At 36.0% G+C, this 20,914-nt stretch overlaps 1 protein-coding gene across 1 annotated transcript in view; it reads right to left on the bottom strand.

Moving 5' to 3' along the window:
• Positions 1 to 20,914, bottom strand: part of KCNMB2 (potassium calcium-activated channel subfamily M regulatory beta subunit 2) — a 218,384-nt gene that overhangs the window by 174,913 nt on the left and 22,557 nt on the right. The gene's annotated exons all lie outside the window — the stretch shown is intronic.

Below are 20,914 nucleotides of genomic sequence, written 5' to 3'. Positions count from 1 at the left end.
ACTTATCTAAACAGAATTTGATCTTAAATTATAAACTTTAGAGTTGTTATTTAAAATATTTCTTTCCTGAAATATATTAATATATACATTTTTTCAAATATCTATATTTGTGGTTATATTTGCATGATAATTCACACAATATCCACAAACAGTTTCTGGAGAACCTCCCATATTGTTGTATAAATTTATAAATAAATGATCCAACAGGACACTGAAAATAAGTATCCATTATAAAATTAGTAAAATTAGTTCCAGATACATTTCTTTTAGTTATTCAAAGCCTTTGTTTAGATGTTTGTTTTTCAAAAATCATAACTTCTCACACTATGTCTTAATGATGATCTTTGATTTGGTGATTGATTTTGTTTACTATGCAAATGGTATTCTAATGATTGAGTCTAGGGTGAATAAAGTCATGATCCATGGGATCCACATGTGCCTCAAAAATCCTAGAATTTCCCCTTGTTTTATCCTGCTATTTTATTTTTAAAGACCCAGAACTGAAGCGGGAGGAATAAAAAGCATACCAATAATCAAAATATACAAGATTATACATCTTGCTCAAGTAAAGATAGCACTAGAATTTTGCATAAGATAAATAAATCTCCCTTTTAATTCTCATTAAGTATAAGGACCTAAGCAACTATAATATGTTATTATGTTTATACATTTTAGATCCTTAGTAATCTTAGTTAAATAACAGTTAGAATTGAATAGAGGAAGATCAGACAAGAGAACATTTGCTCTTTGAATGATTTTGCCCTTGAAAAAGGTGAATTTCTGTTTTATTAGCTACTCTATTAAATGGATATTCATGCATTCATTGATCACTCAGCAAATATTTATTGAACAACTGCTATATTTTGCTATGTAGTGTGTTAGGAAGAGGAGCAATAAGATAAAACATGAAAAAAAGACACTCAAATAACTAATTATAAAATCCCTCGGTAGGTATCAAAGTAAAGCCTAATAGTTAACACTAATCTAAATATGCACAAAGGAGAGAATCATTAACACTGCTTTGTGGAAGAGTGGAAAGATGATCAAACAGTTTTATAGATAAATGCTTGAACTGAGTTTGAAGAAAGTGTAGAGTTTTCAAACAGAAGAGGCATAAAAGGACCTTTTAGAAAGAAAGAAGTGAGATTTGGGGCAAAGGCATCTATAATAATCTATAAAAGCATAATATGCTAATTAGACCGGATGTCCTTTCAGATGACTTTTTGGATGAAGCTGGGGCTGCTTGGGAAGCCTGGGTCCTGGTGCCTCCTGGGTGCCAGAGGGAAGCCTACACTGGCAACCAGGGGAAGGAAGGCCTTCTCTTGTAAGAATTTCATGCATCGGGCCTTTAGTGGTGATATAAAATGATATGGGCTATACTGGGTAACTGCTAAGTTGTTCAACTTACCAGAAAAGAGAAAGGAAACTATTGTAGAAGTCTGGAGAGGAAAGGTAGATTAGCAAAGGAGGTCAGCTTAGAAGGTCATCGTAAGCAGTTTATTCTGTTGAAAATTATATATTTATTTATTGATTTCATAGAGAAAGGGAGAGGGAGAGAGATAGAAACATCATGAGAGAGGATCATTGATTGCTGTCTTCTGCACACCCCCTACTGATGATTGAGCCTGCAACCAGAGCATGTATCCTGATCAGGAATCAAACTGTGACCTTCTGGTTCATGGGTTGATGCTCAAGAGCCACACTAGCTGGGCCTAAGCAGCTTATTCTTTATCTTGGGGTCAAATGAGAATCATTAAGGTTTCTTTTTATTATTAAATAAATTAACAAGGCCAGAGTTTCACAATGTGAAAGATGACTTAATGAGGGCAAGTCTGGGATAAAGAGATGGTTTCTCAAGTTGGTATGTGTTTTCAGAGCATTTTAAAACGTCGATAGCAAGTGAAATAATATTTTACTTTACTTTCATTTATAATTATAATTCTTCACACACAACAATTTTAAAGTTCAGAAATTAAGCATTGTTGGCTAAACAAACTTAAGCACATAGTTAAATATCATTGCAGAAAGCACATTATGCCTTACTGTCCACCTGCCTATCCTTTTCTTCACTTCAAGAAGGGAAAATAAAGTAAAGACGCATTGCAGAATTCATGAGTACATGTAAAAAGAGGCAAGTGGATTATTAGCTCCCTTCATGCTAATAAAGGGAGACATATCTGATATGTGTGCCAATAGGTACATGAAGATTAGTGGTGTAGAAGGGCTTGAGTCAATGGGACTGGGCTTGAGACCCAGTTCTAGAACACCTTACTCATGTGACTTTGAAAAGTTAATTGATTTCTCTTAGCCTCAGTTTGTTCATCCTTAAAATGATTATCCAATTTCTGATTTAACTACGTATTTTATAAGGTCACAGTCAGAATCCATTAAGATAATGTCTTAAGTACAAAAATTCATAATTTATGCTGGCTTTCAAAACAAGGTATTCTTGGGGAATACCAATAACAAGGTATCATAAAAAATTATTATAGAATCTTTCTTCAAAATGCTTAAGTACAAATATCTACTCCATAAAATATCTTACTATCTCTAGGCCTTTAACTATCTGCTCTGTTTTCTACTCTAAATTGATGTGCAAACATAAGAATTTATTTTTATGAGTGATGGTGTCTGGGTTGAAAAGTTTACATTATGAATGTTGCACCATGATTATTTCTCTAAGCAAATAGGACATTTTCTAGGACTAACTGCATGGAATAAATACTAAGGAAGGGTGATTGAGTCAGTACACATGGTTTATTTTTAATTTAAAATTTTTGAGGAAAATAGTTTTGTACAGAGGAAAGAAAATTTCAGGTGTGATTACGTACCTTGTTCATTTAACTGTATCAATTAGGCTATTAAATTACATCCATAGGGAGAATGTTTGTTCACATACACATAGTTTACCTCATTTACAAATATTCTTTCACTACTCATTACCAAATATTTACTTTGCTAGAGGTTGCTAGGGAAAATACATTAGCAACATTGGAACTTCAAAGCATTTCTAATGGAACTTCAAAGCATCTGCAACTCTGGCAAACTTGGGAGCTTATCCACTTTTTATGTTCTATTTTCTGCAAGATTATTACCATGGCAGGATCATATGGAAATGACTGGAGCCCAATTGAAGATTCCTGCTCAGCTCCCATTAGTGACCTTTGTTCAGGGCTGCATGGGCTGGCTTGTCCTGTTGGAGGGAACTGAAATGAATGTCCACAGAGCTCACCATGATGAGGAAAAAAATGTTCACAGAAAAAAACACAAAAAAACAAACAATTTTTTTTTCTTCCTACTTTAAATTAGAATCTGAAGATTCAAAACTTTAACTATGACTGTACCAAGATTGCTCAGGTTCCTGGTCAGTAGATGGCTCTCTATTTTATTTTAAACCAAGATGCTGTCCAAGGTACTAGATAATTTAGAGGTTCAGAATTTAAGCAATGAAACGTGTGTCTTGGAGACCTTAACTTAGGTAAACCTGAATGGTGAGACATATTGAATGTTTCAAGTAGACCTTCCTTGAGTTCATAATTAGTAAGCAAACTCATTGGGGCCTTTCATGCTTGCACATTGACACAGACTTTTCCTTCTTTCTTTCTTTTTAAAATATATTTTATTGATTTTTTACAGAGAGGAAAGGAGAGGGATAGAGAGTTAGAAACTTTGATGAGAGAGAATCATCGATCAGCTGCCTCTTGCACACCTCATACTGGAGATGTGCCCACAACCCAGGTACATGCCCTTGACCTGAATCGAACCTGGGACCTTTCAGTCCGCAGGCTGACACTCTATCCACTGAGCCAAACCGGTTTTGACTGCCCTTATTTCTTGTCCATGATGCAAATTGATGATAAAACTATGGTAGATCTAAATGGTCTTATTGTCAGCAATGCTGAAATATTTCACTGCATGACACACTTTTCAATTCTTTTTATGTAATCATATTAAGCATCTATTGTATTATAAGAAAAAAAACTGGGGTTGTTTTATTTCATAACCATAATTTATATCTTATTCCAATCTCCATGATCTAAGTGATTAGATGTCATCTACATTTTAGATGATGATAGTTAAAAAGGGAGCTGTAGAATAAAACAATGGAGGAGTAAAACTATAACCTAGCATGTAGGGCAATTAAGAAGTAGAAAGGATAAAATTGCAATGCATTAGAGATTCCATTCAAAGGGCATATAGAGCTTCAGTGTTTTTGAAAGTATATGGTTAATTTATGGGAGGCAACAGGTAGGAGCAGTATTATGGAAACAGTGCAACATATTTAAATCAGAAGATGGCTAATTTTCTCTCTTGGAAAAACACTTAAATCTGAATTTTAGTCTTCAATTTGCAAAGCCATAAAAATATATCTACTTAATAAACTTGTTGAATGATTGCACTCTGAGGTAATATTGGTAAAACTTTTGTGAATTGTAAGTTAGCATACCTTGTTGGACAAAGCCCCTTTTTCTTATTGGCAGAGTTCATAAATTCTATTACTTATTTCTTCCTCTTTCTATAAAATAAATGTACCCTCTCAACAACAACAACACAAAAAAAACCATGCTGCATTTTATATTTCTTCCTACATCCATTTCTTTGTGAGGGGTTGTTCTCATTTGTAATGGTGTTTTTCTCTCCTCTTTCCACTTGCTCTTTACCCCTGAATAAAGTGTTCAGGCTTTTTTCACTCCACAATAGCTATTGTCAATTAAGTGGACAAGAGATGAAAAAAAAAAAAAGCCTTTGTTATGCAGAGTTACCAACAAAGAAACTTTTATTTTAGCAAGATCAAAAGGTACCCTTCTATTAGTCACTGTCCAGATAGCTTGGAAATATTTTAATTTTAGTGAACTTCTATTGCTCCAGTGTTCATTTTAATGAGGCTTGACTTTGTAGTCCTATCTTTACTAAAATATTCTCACATTTTCTCCACATATTTTTTCTTTCTCAGACAATAACAATTCACATGTAGGGACGTTGGGGTGTGTATCAGGGCATGGTGAGGGATTAAAAAGCGATATATAAAACAGTTCTCTTCTGGAGGGCTATAACTCACTTCTTAACATAATTATAATGATATGAAAACAAGAAAACCTTCAGAGAGAAGCTTAGACATAAAATTTTAGAAAAATAGGTGAGAGACTAAGCTTTCAAGATATTGATGACTTGTAGGGGCTAAAAATATATTGGACGAATTGACCACAAACTAATCCATTCTAAGTATTAAGAGAAACATCTTGTGTAGAAGAAAAAGCCAATGTAGACCAGATTAGATGTGATAACTAGCAAAAAGGAAAGCAGATGTGGCTATGTTCCAGCCACCTTGCTCAATACCAGGAACAGGGAAACATTATTATAAGGGTACAATAGGAGTTATGCTGACAGGTAATAACACGATTTTTAAATTTGATCTGCAGAACATTTACAATGTGAATCAGGATAAAAGACATTCAATAAAAACATGAGTTGAAGGGAACATAGATGCGGAGGCCATTGCCAGAGGCAGTCCTAAATCACCAAATTTTGAGATGAAAGTTCTGATGTTTTTAACTCTCTCAGAAAGTCAAAGACAAATTTATCCCCTTAAATAATTATATTTATATAATTGTTTACATTTACAAAGTTTTTTTTTTTTAGTGTGTGTGTGTGTGTGTGTAACTTGTTCCCTTAAATAAGTGTTCAATGTCTCACATTGAGAGGAAAACATGTCCCTGACAGTGAGAAAGCTTAAATCCCAAGGAGGGCTGGAGTATTTAAACAACTGAATATAATATTTTGGAGGCTCAAGGAGGAATCAACAGAGAATATAAAAATAATTATAGTTGGGGACTGTAGTTGACATCTATTATTTTCTTTCTCCTACCTCCTTTTCTTTCAGAAATTATTGCCTTCCCTTGCCATATGATTCTAAGATTATCAATCAGCCACAGCTGGTTTTTCTCAGTGGATAGAGCATTGGCCCTCAGACTAAAGTGTCATGGGTTCAATTCTGGTCCAGGACATGTACCTTGGTTGCAGGTTTGATCCCCAGCCCTGGTTGGGACACCTGCAGGAGGCAACCAATTGATGTGATTCTCTTACGTAGATGTTTCTCTTTCTCTATCTCTCCCTCACCCTTCTACCTCTAAAAATCAACGGAAAAAATAACCTCAGGTTGAAGATTAACAACAACAATAACAACAGCATCAGAGAAACGATAACAGATGACCAATCAAAGGGCATGGTTTCTCCTCTTCTCCCCACAGATGTGGACACATGAACCAAGGTGGCAAATCAGAATGTCCTATCCTTCTCACTATTATGATTGATCACCATGATCAGTACAGGGTCAACCAAATCCAAGTAAGGTCACTTGAAGTTCTTGTTGAGGTAATTAGTTGTATGTTTAAAGAGAATCCTCTATGTCTTTCTGAGGGCAATGTCTATGAAGATCTGAAATTTCTGGTGACTATCTAAACTTAACACGTGGAGAGAACCCCAAAATAAAAAAATGAAGAAATGATATTTTTGAGCATCTCAATATAGCCATGCCAAAGCTAGGCAACACCTGACATTTTTGCCTAGTGAACCAATGCAATTCATGTTCACTTGGAGGTGTTTGGGTTATATTTCTGTCATTTACATTAAGAGCTCTGAATAACACAGAGAATCAATTCTAATTTATCTACTATCTATCTAGGATCTTAAAATATTATTGTATGTTCCAGATAGGATAAATGTATTTATTACTTCAATAGCTATTTTTGAGTGTCTTTCAAGCACTGGAGAGGCACTGGTTATTCTGTACTTCTCCCTTCTCCTCTGCCTTTTTAACGATTCCTCTTAAGAGCTACGAAATATTATGACTATTAAACTGATTGAGTAGTCTTATGATTGTAGCATGAATGTCATCACAAAGGTTTGTACTCTTTCAAAAAGGAATTCCTTCTTCCTACACTGTGGGTGCTTGAGATTTCACTGGTGTATATTATAGAAATGTATATTTAGAGGGATTCATATTTTATCTGTGATTTCAAATAAATAAAGAAGTGTCATGAAGGAAACAATAGAAATATATTCCAAACGAGTGTAGCAACATTTACAGATGTGTAGTGATTGGTCCAGTTTCAACAATTATTAAACAGCCTTTTAAGTGCTAGGCATTATTGAACTTGCTTTGACCCAGATAAAGGGGACAGAATATACTATTCTTTCTTTTGCCTCTTGGTTACTATCCTCTCATACATCTTTCTGATTATATGTTACATCATAAACCAAGTCTTCATATTTATGGCACAATCATGTGGGGAATTAGGCTTTCCATATGTTAATTTTCTAGATAAATGAAAATTACCTCCTAAAATGACAAAATTGTTTATAACAATAAGCTTTTTGAAAGGAGTCTTTAAAAATGCATTATGCCCAGCTGGAGTGACTCAGTGGTTGAGTGTCGACCTATGAACCTGGAGGTCATGATGGTTTGATTCCCATTCAGGACACATGCCTGAGTTATGGGCTTAATCTCCAGTGTCACGCATGCAGGAGGTAGCTGATCAATGATTCTCTCTCAGTGATGTTTCATCTTTCTCTCTTCCTTTCCCTTTCTCTTTAAAATCAATAAAAATGTATTTTTTAAAATGTGTTTTCTTATACAAAGTATAGTAATAATAATACAGCTATTGTTTAATAAGTGGATTCCATGTGGTAGTCTCTGTATTTGCCATTTACATTCAACATTTAATTTATACCTATTTTTTTGTAATGGAAGAGATACAATACTCATTTAAGAAAGGAGTAAATTAAGGATCAGAATAGCCAAGTGACTTACAGAATAGCCAAGATCACCAAACCATAAGGATGTAGAGCTGGTGTTTGAACTTAGAACTGTCTGATTCCCTGGTTACTATATTAGGTCTAGTAATAATTAATGTCGTTTTCTAATACTTTTTAAAATCAAATTTATTTAAACAATACAACAAAATTTAATCAACAATATAGTTGCTGTTGTTTTCTACTACTTGTGCCCAATGCTCAGGAAGCATTTTAATCCCTCTGTTATAAAATTCTTGTGATTTTGATGCAAAAAATTTGGTCAATGCAGTTTTGAGGCATTCTTCATTATTAAATTTTTTTCCAAGAAGAAAGTTTTGCAAAGAACGAAACAAATGGTAATCGGAAGGGGCAATATCAGGAGAATATGCAGGTTGAGGGAGAACTTCCCATTCCAACTGGCGCAGTTTTTCAGCAGTGATTCTTGCGGTATGCGGTTGTGCGTTATCGTGGTGAAGAATTACGCCCTTCCGATTAATCAGCACCGGTTCTTTTTCTCTTAAAGCTTGGGCTAACCTTTCCAATTGGGCACTATACACTGCACTTGTAATGGTTTGGTTAGATGGTAAAAGTTCATAATGAAGAATTCCTTTAAAATTCCACCAAATACACAACATCACTTTTTTCACATGCAAGTCAGGTTTTGGCGTGGGCTGTGGAGCCTCATTTTTGTCCAACCATTGAGGCCGCCTTTTCAAATTAACATACAGTACCCATTGTTCATCTCCGGTAACAATTTGCTCTAAAAACGGCAAACGGTTTTGACTAGAGAGGAGCGAACTGCAAATTGTGACTCTTTGATTACGGTTGTTGTTGGTCAACTCATGAGGAACCCATTTTCCAAACTTTTGGACTTTGCCAAGTGCACGCAATTGATTGGAAATTGTTTTTTGTGAACAATTTAAAGTTGTCGCAAGCTCTTGTTGGGTAATTTGAGGATTTTGCACCAAAAGAGCTTGAAGAGCTTTTTGATCAAAATTGGACACACGGCCTCGACCACTCTTGTCATCTAACGAAAAATTTCCCTCGTGAAATTTCTCAAACCAACGCTGGCATTTTCTGGCGCTAACTGCATCTTGACCAAGAGCACTATAGATGTTTTTTGCAGCCTCACTTGCTTTTCTTCCTAATTGGAACTCGTAAAGCATGCAGTGCCGAATATGCTCTTCATCCGCCATCTTCTTAGCCCTAGTTTTGCAACAAAAACCAAACCAAACACAAACTTTTTCAAACAAAACTTGTTAATTGCACTTCACACGTTCTGTAGATACCACGTGTTTGAAGGTTATGTCAATACAAATCAATGCCAAGCAAGATTTTAAACGAATGTTTAAAAACAACATTAATTATTACTAGACCTGATACTTAGCATAGTGTCATCATTAAGAACATAAATTGTGTGCTTTGCAAAGATTAAGTGATCATTATCTTTGCTTTAAATACTCTAAACTGTTTGTCCTGATGCAAATGGCTTCACTTTGCTTTTCTTTTGAATTATGTCTCCTTTTATAATTTTCTCCCTTATCATCACAATGCTAACTCTAATTCATTGCCAATGTGAGTAGGCCTGACTATAGAAAAAAGTCTCCTCCATTTTCTCAGTTGATTTTAATCTAAGTAGGTTTTCTAGTATATGTTATCTCAGGTCCTTTGTGTAGCATGTGGTCAATAATGATGACAGTAATGATTATATAGTGATCATTTACTGAGTAACTTCTATAAGCCATTTAGATGTATTATATGTGTGGTTTACTCAGTCTTTACTTTAGACATTTCTATTGGTTGCCCCCTTTATTTTCTTGGTCTCAGGTAAATAACTGGCAAATGATCTGGTCTCATTTACCTTCCTTAATTGAGCTACTGTACACACATTTATGTGTGTGTGCATGCGCACGTACGCGTGTGCGCACACACACACGCACACACACACAGAGTCATGTGTCATATAATAATGTTTCAGTCACTGATGATGGTCTCATATGGTTATATCAAAGAGCTGACAAATTCCTATCATCTAGCAATATCATACCATTGTAATGTCATAATAATGCATTACTCATATGTTTGTGGTGATGCTGATGTTAACCTATTGAACTGCCAGTTGTATAGTACATGGAATTACAGTAGTAAGCTATACCACCTAAATTTGTGTACGTGCACTCTCACTCTATGGTGTTTGCACAATGATGAAATTGCCTGACAACGCATCTCACATATTGTATCCCTATCTTAAGCAACATATTACTATATATGTATAGATACACACATCCTATATAATAAAAGCCCAGCAACCTAATGGCAGAATGATCAGAATAACCAGTCGACCAGTCACTGTGATTCACACTGACCACCAGGGGATGGATGTTCAACACATAATCTGTCCCCTGGTGATCAGTGCACTACCACAGTGGGAATGTAGGATGAGCTATTCCCACTGCAAAGCTTGAGCAGACGGGCAGGAATCCAGGCTGAAATCATCACCTCCTCACCCCAAGCCCCTCCTCTTCGTTCCCTGCTTCCTCCTCTAGATGCCCACAGGCCACGCAGCGCTGCTGGGCTCACAGAGCTAACCCCAGAAGTTGGGAGATGGGTTCGTAGCCACCATGGAACTGAAACCTAACCTCTCAGTGCTATTGTTCCTGGGCCTGGCCACAACTGTGTCCCCTGGAGAGATGAGTGCTCTGACTCCATAGAAGATGCCAGATTAGGGAGCAGCTACTCAGAGGGCAGCTCCATAGCCCCTAGGCTGACCAGAATGAGCTGCACTCCCACAGCAGGCAAATTCCTGCAGGCCACACCCCCATCAGTGCATGAATCCTGTGCACTTGGCCTCTAGTATATTTATAGTTTCACATAAATGCATATATTTTCTCACATTTACCCTTGCCAATGTTTGAACTCTGGTCAAATATTGGCAAGGGTAAATGTGAGAATGAGAAAACCCCAAATGGCAATATGCTAAGGACACATTCAGTAGAGTCATGATATGCTGGTTGGGTAATGATTTAACTACCTCTGTTAAGGGATGAAAGGTTCACAAGCATCTTATTAATTCATGTGAACACTCATTATTATTCATCTTCAGTACCTAGGGCTACAGGATGGTAGGAAGTTTATCTGTAAATGAACACTTCTCAGTTATACTAATAGCAATGTATTTTGCTGTAATTGTTCCTTTGGAGCCATTAGGTGGTTAATATGTAGAATGTGAGTACACATTTTACAGCACAAGGCTGCTTGACACCTTTGTAAAGTTTCCATTGTAAACGTATCATTAGTAAAATGCTTTTTTTGCTGAAATATTCCTACCTGAGCAACATAAATATGGCAGTGTCTGGGTTTTCATACACTTATCTAAATGTAAGGCCAGAGGATGGATTTTGTTGTTTGCCTTCTTTTAAAAAAATTACTCAATGCTTTTCTCCTCTCTGACATTGGGTTAAAAATAGAAAACAGAGAGACAATGGCTTCCTAAAAGGAGACAGTTTATATTAGTGAGATGAACTTTTTATTTTTATGTGGTGTTGGAGAAAATTTTTAAGTCATTTGTATGTTATAGTCTATGTGAGTTTTCTCTGAGATAAAATTACAAAGTAGGTGTGTGTGTGTTTGTATACAAGTATGCATACATGCTTATGGGATGTGGCCAGATAGTGCCTACTTGAGTGCTGAGGTCACTGAAAATTGCAGATGTGACTTAGGTTTATATTTGAGCCTGTTTCTAACAGTAGCTAATAAAAAATTACTATCTTCAGTGAAATGCATATTTAAAAAAATATATTTTTATTGATTTCAGAGAGAAAGGGAGAGGGAGAGAGAGAGTCAGAAATGTCAATGATGAGAGAGAATCATTGATCGGCTGCCTCCTGCACTGGGGATTGAGCCCACAACCCTGGCATGTGCTCTGACTGGAAATCGAATCATGACCTTCTGGCTTATAAATTGTTGCTAACCACTGAGCAATGCTGGCCAGGCTGAACTGCATATTTTAAAGTATCATTCTCCACCTTTACTAGTATTTAACTAATCTAAAAATTATTTGGAATAAGACTATACTTTGGGAGGGTTATAAACCACTCTAGAAGGGGCTTAGCAGATTAACCTTAAGTATTTTCACAGAAAGACTCCTGTGAAAATATTTTAGGGGAATATCCAAATAACTCATAGAGTCTTTCCAGTGAAAATACTTAAGGTTAATCTGCTAAGCCCTATCTATAGTGGTTTATAACCTTCCCAAGGTATAGTCTGCACATGAAGAAGAAAAGACCTTAAAGGGCATTTAGTTCAACCACCTTTGGGTGCTTCAATTTAGTTTTTATGAGATCCCCTGCCAATAAAAGTCCACCTTGTTCTAAAGAGAATATTCATTATCACTTTGTTTAATTTATCCATTCTCAATAGTCTCAGTGGGAAGATTTTTTCATTTCTTATGTTTATGTTTTACTGTGTCCTTTTTGCCTGTTTCAGGCTTCTGAAGCTCATTAATAGTTATAAACCGAGTTGTTGAATATTGTGGTATTTCTAAAATTTCCATTCCTCGACCTGCCATGGATTTACACTTTGTGAATGTGATTTATTAGAATCCTGATTCTGAGCACCATATCTCTGAGAAAAGCCAGAAGAGCTGCTGAGGTCTAAATTTAGAGATATGAATGAATTGATAAATAGAGGAATATAATCAGTGCTAGCTCTGTGTACCTGACTATGTCTGCGGGCGTAATTTAATAGAATAGTTGGAAGTGCTGTGAAGAATTGCACCCTTGGGAAAACAAACTGATGTGACACAACACTGTTTTGTATGAAGCTTCATGTCTAGAGGTGTGTATTTATTCTTTGGCAGGAAAGCATGTTTATGATTGCTGTTATGGCCTCTGTCCATACTTTAATTGATTTTCCTTAGAAAATTCTTGCTTTTTCTCTTCAGTAATTCCACTTTACGTTATTTTCTGCCCTGGATAGAGTAAACTCATTTCAGGAGGGGAAAACTCCCCAAACTGCAAACATAGTGCTTCTGCAGGAAGCACTGTGCTGCATCCTGGCAGCCTGTGGCAGCTCTCATGACTTTGGGTTCATGATGACTTTCAATCTTTTTTTTTTTTTTTTAATGAACAGTACATATTTGTTTAAAGATAGTGTAAATGATACAAAAGAACAGGAAGTAGAAAGTAGTCACTTATATCCCAGCTTCTCAGTTTTCTTTTTGCTTTTTTTCTTAATCCTCACCAACGGTATTTTTCCCATTGATTTTTAGAGAGTGGATGGGAGGGGTAAAGACAGAGAAACATTCAAACCTGCACCCGAGGTACATGCCCTTGATCAAAATCGAACCTGGCACCCTTCAGTCCATGGGCCGATGCTCTATCCACTGAGCCAAACTGGTTAGAGCCAGTTTCAATTTCTAGATGTAACTACTATCAATCATTATACATGTGTTATTCTGGGCCTTTTACTATGTACATGCAGATATATGTACATTTTAATATAAAAAAGTTAATTTGCTACAGGTGATATTTTGTATCTTGATCTCTACCCTCAAAAACATTTCTAAGACATCCTTCTGAATGAGTTAAACTTCATCTACTTCAATCCTTTTATTGCATTTAAAATATCTTAGAATATAAATATATCACAGGTTGTTTTCCTAAAGAACCTTTATGTTGTCTCCAAATGTTCAATTACAAGTAATGCTGCAATGAAAATGATTGTACATATCATCCTTCCATACACATGGAAGTCTTTCTGCAGAGTATATGGCTACAAAGAGAATTGCTGAAACAATAAACTTTCTCTTTAAATTTTTGATAGGTTCTGTTGAATTACTCTTCAAAGAGTTTTTATCTATTTATAACCCATCAAATGTATAAAATAGTTGAGCAAGTTTATTAAATTTAGCTCTAATTTTCTTGTGTAATAAATGGAAATAAATTACCTTTTTCTCAAGGTTAACATGATGATTAGATGAGGTAACACACATAAAGCATCTAGACCTGTACCTGACTGAAAGTGGGTGCTTGATAAATCCTCATTCCTATCTTTTTAGTTCTCCAGCTATTCCACTTTACACAAAGAAGCAAGGCAACAATTATTAACTGGAACCATTTTTTTCCCCATCTGGATTATATTCTGTGTTCTCAGCACTCTAATATTCCTACCTACATCAGTACTGACTTATTTTGTTTATGCATTAGCTTGATTTTATAATTATTATATAGCTTAGACCCTGTAATTCTGATAAGTTATATATTTAAATAAAGAAGAAAAGTAGTTACATTCATTCAATAGATATTGAGTGCACTTTGTTCAAGATATTGAACTAGGTGATATAAAGAATAAAAGCTAGATTCTTAGACTTGCTTTTGGTCTGAGAGTTGAGGGGTTGAGAGGTTGAGGGGGTGAGGGGTTGAGGGTTTGAGAGGCTGGGCATTATGAGAGGCAGGCAAACTGTAAAGGTCAATATGTTGGACAGTGGTACTGCAAAGCAAAGTCATGTGCTTGTGAGTGTGGGCATGCAAAGTGTAAGTACTGACTTCTTAACTGTTAGAGTTATTTCCTACTAGTATTGTCTTTATACAGGTCATGTTCATTCTATGACACATGGTGCTCATCCTAATCAAAATTTCAGTGTATTACAAGTAATTTGCAGATGTCTTCTCAGTCTTCTTATTGTGACTCTTGATTTCCACATGCTTTGGAATTTTGAGCCATGAACTTCTAGTCTGAATTATCCAGGACTGAAGTGTCCATATCTATTTGTTTTGATAAAAAGTCATAAAGGAGCTCTGAGAGATTTGAAGATGTTAAAATGTTAATGCTCTTTAGCACAAACCTCCACTCCTTGGACTCTGGGGACACTCCTGTAGCTCCTTTCCAAAGTCCCCACACTTACATTGAGATCACTCCTACTTTCTAGAATTGTGTATTCCTCCTCATACTTGATTTTTCATGAGGCCTAAATTTCCGTCTTTGATTGGTTTCCATCCCAAGCTGTGATAAGTCTTATTTGAAAAGTGAGATGCAATGTAAGACTATTCAGTAGAGAAGAAATATCTTTCACTTAGTGTATTTTATGCACGTGCAATTGAGTTCAAGTTTATAGGTTACCTTAGAGAACCTTCAAGGCCTAGACACTGGTTGTCTCCAAGAAAGCAAAATAAATTGGAGTGCTGTTACACAGGGCATGCATTTTCAAACACCAAGTTCCCCTTAGTGCCTATTGTCTTAGTTCTGGCTTCACTCAACATGGCCCCTTAAGGTGTCTGAGTTTGAGATTATTATAGTGGTATCTTATCCAGAACCCAACCTAGATACTGTCTGGCCACCACCCAGTGAAGAGGGTCCTTCATTCTATGCTGCTATCAATTTTGTACATTAATATTTATTTATTATAGAACATTTCCTTGTAATGCATTTTTTAATCCATATGCTAGCCATTCATCCACCCAGACTTTGGAGTTGGAGTTAATAATTTTACTTTCAGAATAATGATTTCCCTTACATAAACATTATTGAAGAATGTACACCTTTTTTGGCAGCTTAGAACTTGAGGCAAAAAAGGTTTTATAAAGCCCAGTATTTTCCTCTGGGTCTCTCTTCTTATCTTTCATTTCTTGGTTCTTTACTATTCCATTAACCCCTCTTTCAGTGTCAACACTCAGCTTTATTGGTTCCTTTTACCTTTCTTAGAATCTTCTCTTAGGTTTCTCTATCTCATTCCCCTAATTATGCAGAGCAATTTAGTTCCAGGCAAGCTGTGCTAAACCTGGTTCTCATGCCTATCATCTCAGCCAACAATAGACTCTATACTCACCAGGAACTTTTCTCCAGAGAAGGCAATGTGTGATTGCAATAACTGAAGCATATTTGTTCCTATCACGATAAGATGACTTGTGGCAGAGCTAAGCAACATATCCAATTCAGCTCTCTCTTTTTACACATGGAGATCCAGAAAGGTCCCATTAATTAACTAAGATAACACAGCTAATTAGTAGAGAGGTAGACATAGAAGCCAGCACTGGCAGCTCCCAGGTCTGTCTGTGTATGCAAAATTGTACTATGTATGATGTCACTAAAAACTCTGTATTTATACAGGACTGTCACTAATTTTATACATGAGAAGTCTTGGTGACACTATTTTAGATTCGGCTTTGTCTACTAGAACACAAAAGCAGATAACTGAATTTCCTCTCCCCTTACACACAGACTATAGTTGCTATATCCCAGCTTGTGACTAAAAGTCTGTATTTCTTTCCCTACTGAGTTTTGCAATAAAATGCCTATTGGATCTCCTAAAAGAGCATTTTGCAGAAGGTAAAAAAAAAAAAAAAATTACAAAAATGAGCCTTTCCAGCTATACTAACACTAGAATCTGATGCAATAATATTAAGGAATGATAGGATTTTAAAGTTGGAAGGACCTTATAAATAATCTAATCTGATCCTTCCCTACTTTTAACCAGAAAGAGATTGAGGTCTAAAGGGATCAGCCTTTTGTGGAGAGTCTCAGAGCCATTTAGTTTTGGAACCAAGAACAGAACCAAGCTGCCCTAACGCTGTTGTCTTTGCTAAACTCCATACTGGTTTCATGTAAAAGCAAATAAACAAGAAAGCTTCTCAGCATTGTTTTGTGTTTATTGTTAGAAAAGTGGATTGTGTGCTACTTACAGTAATCTCTTAAGATTTTATAATAATCCTTGCATTATCTTTCAAACTGTAGCTGTAGCTCTGTGTTTAATAGATTGAAATCTATTATTCATAATGCCATCTTGTTCCTGTTCAAATAACATTATTCTTATGACTAAAAATTTATAGGTTCATACTCAGTTTCATAGCCCAGTGAGAGGATAAGGCATTAGAACAAAGAGTTTTCATCTGTGTATTACATTAAATAGGTATTTCCCAAGTATCTGCTGTTGCTCAGCATTTTCCTGGGCACTTCTGGGGGATTCAAAGACAATATGTGATATATTTTAACCTAGGAAGGCTAATATTCTGTTGTGGGCTTCTGAATGTCCAGAAACACCTGGAGAATAATGACAAGTTGTCCCTGAGGAGGTGGGATTGTGTAGTGGGTGAGGCACAGGCTATGATGTCAGGAAGTGTTGGACTTGCCTCCTGGTTCTGTTATTTACTAGCTGTGGTATTTTGGGGAAATAACTTAAGGCAAATCTTAAGTAAGTGTTCTCATCTGGGAATAAAAATAGCACTTACTTCATAGAGTTATTTCAAAGATTCCTTTAGAGAAAAGACAGAAATCACTTAGCACATGTCCGACATGTAGCGCTCAAAGATGTTAGCTAATGTTCAAATCTTTATCATTATAGGTCAGTGAAGTCCATTGTGCTCTTTCAGAGCACATTAGAGAGCAAAATCAATGATCTGAATACATTTAAGGGAAGAAAACCTGAACTTTGGATTGAGATACCTCGATTTTATTGATTTGACTTACTGGTTGATTGAGCTCTGTTTTTGTGCCTCCGTGTAGCCATTTGCCCACAACAGAAATGTCAAGCTCTGAAGAAGAGCCCCAGGGTAAAGTTAGGAATAGCAGACTTCACTATATTCCATTTAATTTCAAATTCTTTGTTGTTGTGGGAAATGTTTTCCAAACTGGTCCCTGTTCCTTTGTCAGTGCTTCCTATTCGCCTCATGTCTCAGACAAAGGCCTCCTGACTGGCTGTCAATTGCTTGGGTTCTGACCTTCCTTATCTCAATTGCTGGTAAATTGGTCCCTTAGAGGAAAATATTCCAACCAAATGGTACAAAGTACTTCTCAAACACTTGAAGCCTGTTTGGTGATAATCAAAAGAACTGGCTAATTATTTGCCAACTCTTTCTTTCCTTCCTTCCTTCCTTCCTTCCTTCCTTCCTTCCTTCCTTCCTTCCTTCCCTCTTTCCTCCTTCCTTTCTTTCTAATATAATTATATTATAATAAAATTATATAATGTATATAATTTATATAATGTATAAATTATATATATACATTATATAAAATTATATATATATATATAATTTTATATAATGTATAAAATTTCCTCCCCTGTATTCAATTTATATTTTTTTCTGTTATATATATATATATATATATATATATATATATATAACAGAAAAAAATATAAATTGAATACAGGGGAGGAAAATGACCTTAACAATGCATCTATGCAATGTAAAATAAAAAAGTTAAGCCTAATTTGAAATGAAATGCTTCATAAGTACCCTTTCAGTCAGGCTATTAATAATCATTTGTCAAAGTGGTAATGTATAACAGAACATATTGAAATATTAGGGATCCATGAATGGCTGTCAGCTTGAATTTGTATATATTTTCTCATCACTACAAATACTGGGATCTAGTTTGTAGAGGAAGAAAATCTCCTGTAAAATAACACTGTTGTTAAATATGTTTGTGTGATTCAGTTTCCAAATATCCAGAATTACAGATCTAAACACATCCTTGGATAATTAATAATGGTCAAGATAAAAGACTTGTTACCTACAACAACAAATTAAGATATCTTTTTTTCTAGATATTTGTATCTATTCTTCAAGTCAATTTTCTTGTCTAGACAGAGCTTTCAGAAAATTAATCAAATAGAAGAAAATGTTTACAGTAAGAAAATTAGGAAGGCTGAGAAAAACCACACAACTTCAATATATTAGAGTTGAAACTTGAGACTTGTGAATTAGTACTATGCCATCTTTTAAAATATGAGAAAATATACATTAGAATAAAAAACACCACACCCTAAATCCAATTAAGAGTAGAAAAATCACTTCCCTTTGAAAAATAGCATTTTCACAGTTACCATCTCCCTCTCTACTTCAGAGTTTGCAGCCATACTGAAAATTCCAGAGCCAGGGTACATGCATTCTTCAGTTTTCCATCTTTTGGCTGGTTCCTGAAACATCCAAACCAGTACTGTTCTCTTTAATTGTAGCTTATTTCTGCATAACAACCATCATGAATACTTTTATCAATTCAAGATGGTGAAGGCAAAACAAACAGTTCTCTGGTAGGTCTCACTTACCTACAGTGCATGTCAGTCTGTCACATCACTCTCTGCGCTGTTGCTCTCTCAGATATTTTCAACATGCCACAGAGCTCCTGAAATAAGCCAGGAGTGTACTGCACACTTGGGCAAGATTTCCAAAAGCAGAATAAGGAGGAGAAAAAGGGGGGAAAGGAGCTTAGGAGCTTTTGTACCAAGATAATGTGCTCACTGGTCAGGGCCTGCTCTGGCTGTGTGGGGCTTGGGGAAAGAGCATTCAACCATGCAAGGTAAATAGCAACCAGCCTTGTGCCTGGTACAACTATCCAAAGGTAGCAAAAAGGCCATGAAGCACCGAACTGAAAGGGGAGAATATTTACTCTAGCACTCCTCTACTTAACAGACTAGGAAGCAGACAAGTTGAGTTATCCATTTATTTACTGTTTAAAAAAATAACCTGCAACTATGATCCTTGAGATATTCTATGTAGTTTGTTTTCAACTCCTTCAGACTATGTTTGTGGAAGATGATGACAAAAATTAAAAACCTGACAGACCTGGAAGGGACCCTAGAGGTAATCTAGTGCATGGATCTGGCTTTATAGACAAAAAAGCCCAGATCCAGAGGGTTCCAGCCCCATAGGTAATGCAGTCACATAGAGCAGGTAACCCACAGATCTTGTCATGACATACTGCCCCTTCTTAATTACCTGAAATATGTCTTTTTAAAGTTTTGCAAGTTCTACCTTGCTGCTTCTCTAGACCAGCATGTTTTTCTTTCTCCCTTTGGTTGCATTTAAAACAATGTAGCAACTGAATTATTGCAGTTATCTGTGTATTCTAAGGACAGTTTAAAATTGGCTTGGGTTAAAATGGGAAACTTTACGGTAGTCGTAAGAAACTCTAAAGAGATGCAGCAATTCAATCTGGTTCACATAATAATAGCAATAAAGAAGAAATTGAACTTTTTTTTCCCCTCTTGCAACAAGCAAAAAACAATTTACAGATTTTCTTATTAATCCTTTCAGAAGAGCTTCAGCCATTCTGCTCACTGGAAATCTCAACCATAGAAGTCACAAGGCAGGGTGTGTGCAGGATCCGCAAGCACTGGTGTGGGAATCAGAAGACTGAATTCCAAGGTGTCTTGGTGGTGTTTACTGGCTGTTTCATATGGTTGAAGCACAGAACCTCTCTGAATCCCAGTTTAATTATTATTTAAATGGGAGGAGTTGGGTCAGGTGTCCTGCAAGGTGCTTTCATGGAAAAGTTTTAAGTGATTCCCCAGAGATCTGAACCTGCAGCTTAGGTTGTATTCTCTTGATACTACTGCTTAAAGTCTTCCCTCAGCTCTGTAAATTTATTGTTCTTCTAGATCTTCCATGTTTATACACTTTCTTTTTCTTCTCTTTTTTTCTAAGAGCAGTAAGAAAGACACTAAGGTCTTTTCTGTGCCAGTGAGTGGGCCAACTAATAAGCATAGAGAGAATGAAGCAGTAAATGCGCAACTACCTTATTTAACCCAGTGGAATCCTGGTAATCTCATGAAATATTTTAAGTTTTTGGGTTTGTTTTTATTTCATGACTCACCTTTATTCCTGCCACTTGACTCTAAGCAACTTACGTTCTGGTTTCTCAGACAAACCATTTCTCATGAGTTCTTTCAATGCCCCCCCCCCCCCCCTTCCCCAAATGTTTTTGTTCTTAATTCATTCTTTACCATTTTAGAGGAAGAAGAAAGACTGCCATCCAAAAGCAACCCTCTATTGTGACCTTAATCCATTCTCCTAAGTTAGTGGTTCTCATCGCTGGATCTATAGAAGAATCACCGGGAGCACTAATAAAAAATACAGATGCCCTCCCTCCCCAAGATGGTCAAATAACCAGGATTTTTGCAGATCAGGAATAGGCATTAGCATTATTGTAAGAATTCTAGCTGAGTCTAACCTTCAGAAAGGCTTGATAACCAGTGCTCTAGGGTCTTGGAATATTAATTAACCTTTGTTTATTCTTCAATTTTAATCCATTTTACTGGCTCCTTGTCATCAATCTACACATGTGCTCAGCCTTCTGTTATCTTAATAAAACACCTTCCATTGTCCCTCAAGCTATGATTTAATGC

Source organism: Pipistrellus kuhlii, unplaced genomic scaffold (assembly GCF_014108245.1).
Source record: "Pipistrellus kuhlii isolate mPipKuh1 unplaced genomic scaffold, mPipKuh1.p scaffold_m20_p_2, whole genome shotgun sequence".
Lineage (NCBI taxonomy): Eukaryota > Metazoa > Chordata > Mammalia > Chiroptera > Vespertilionidae > Pipistrellus > Pipistrellus kuhlii.
This window is presented reverse-complemented; position numbering and strand designations above follow the sequence as displayed.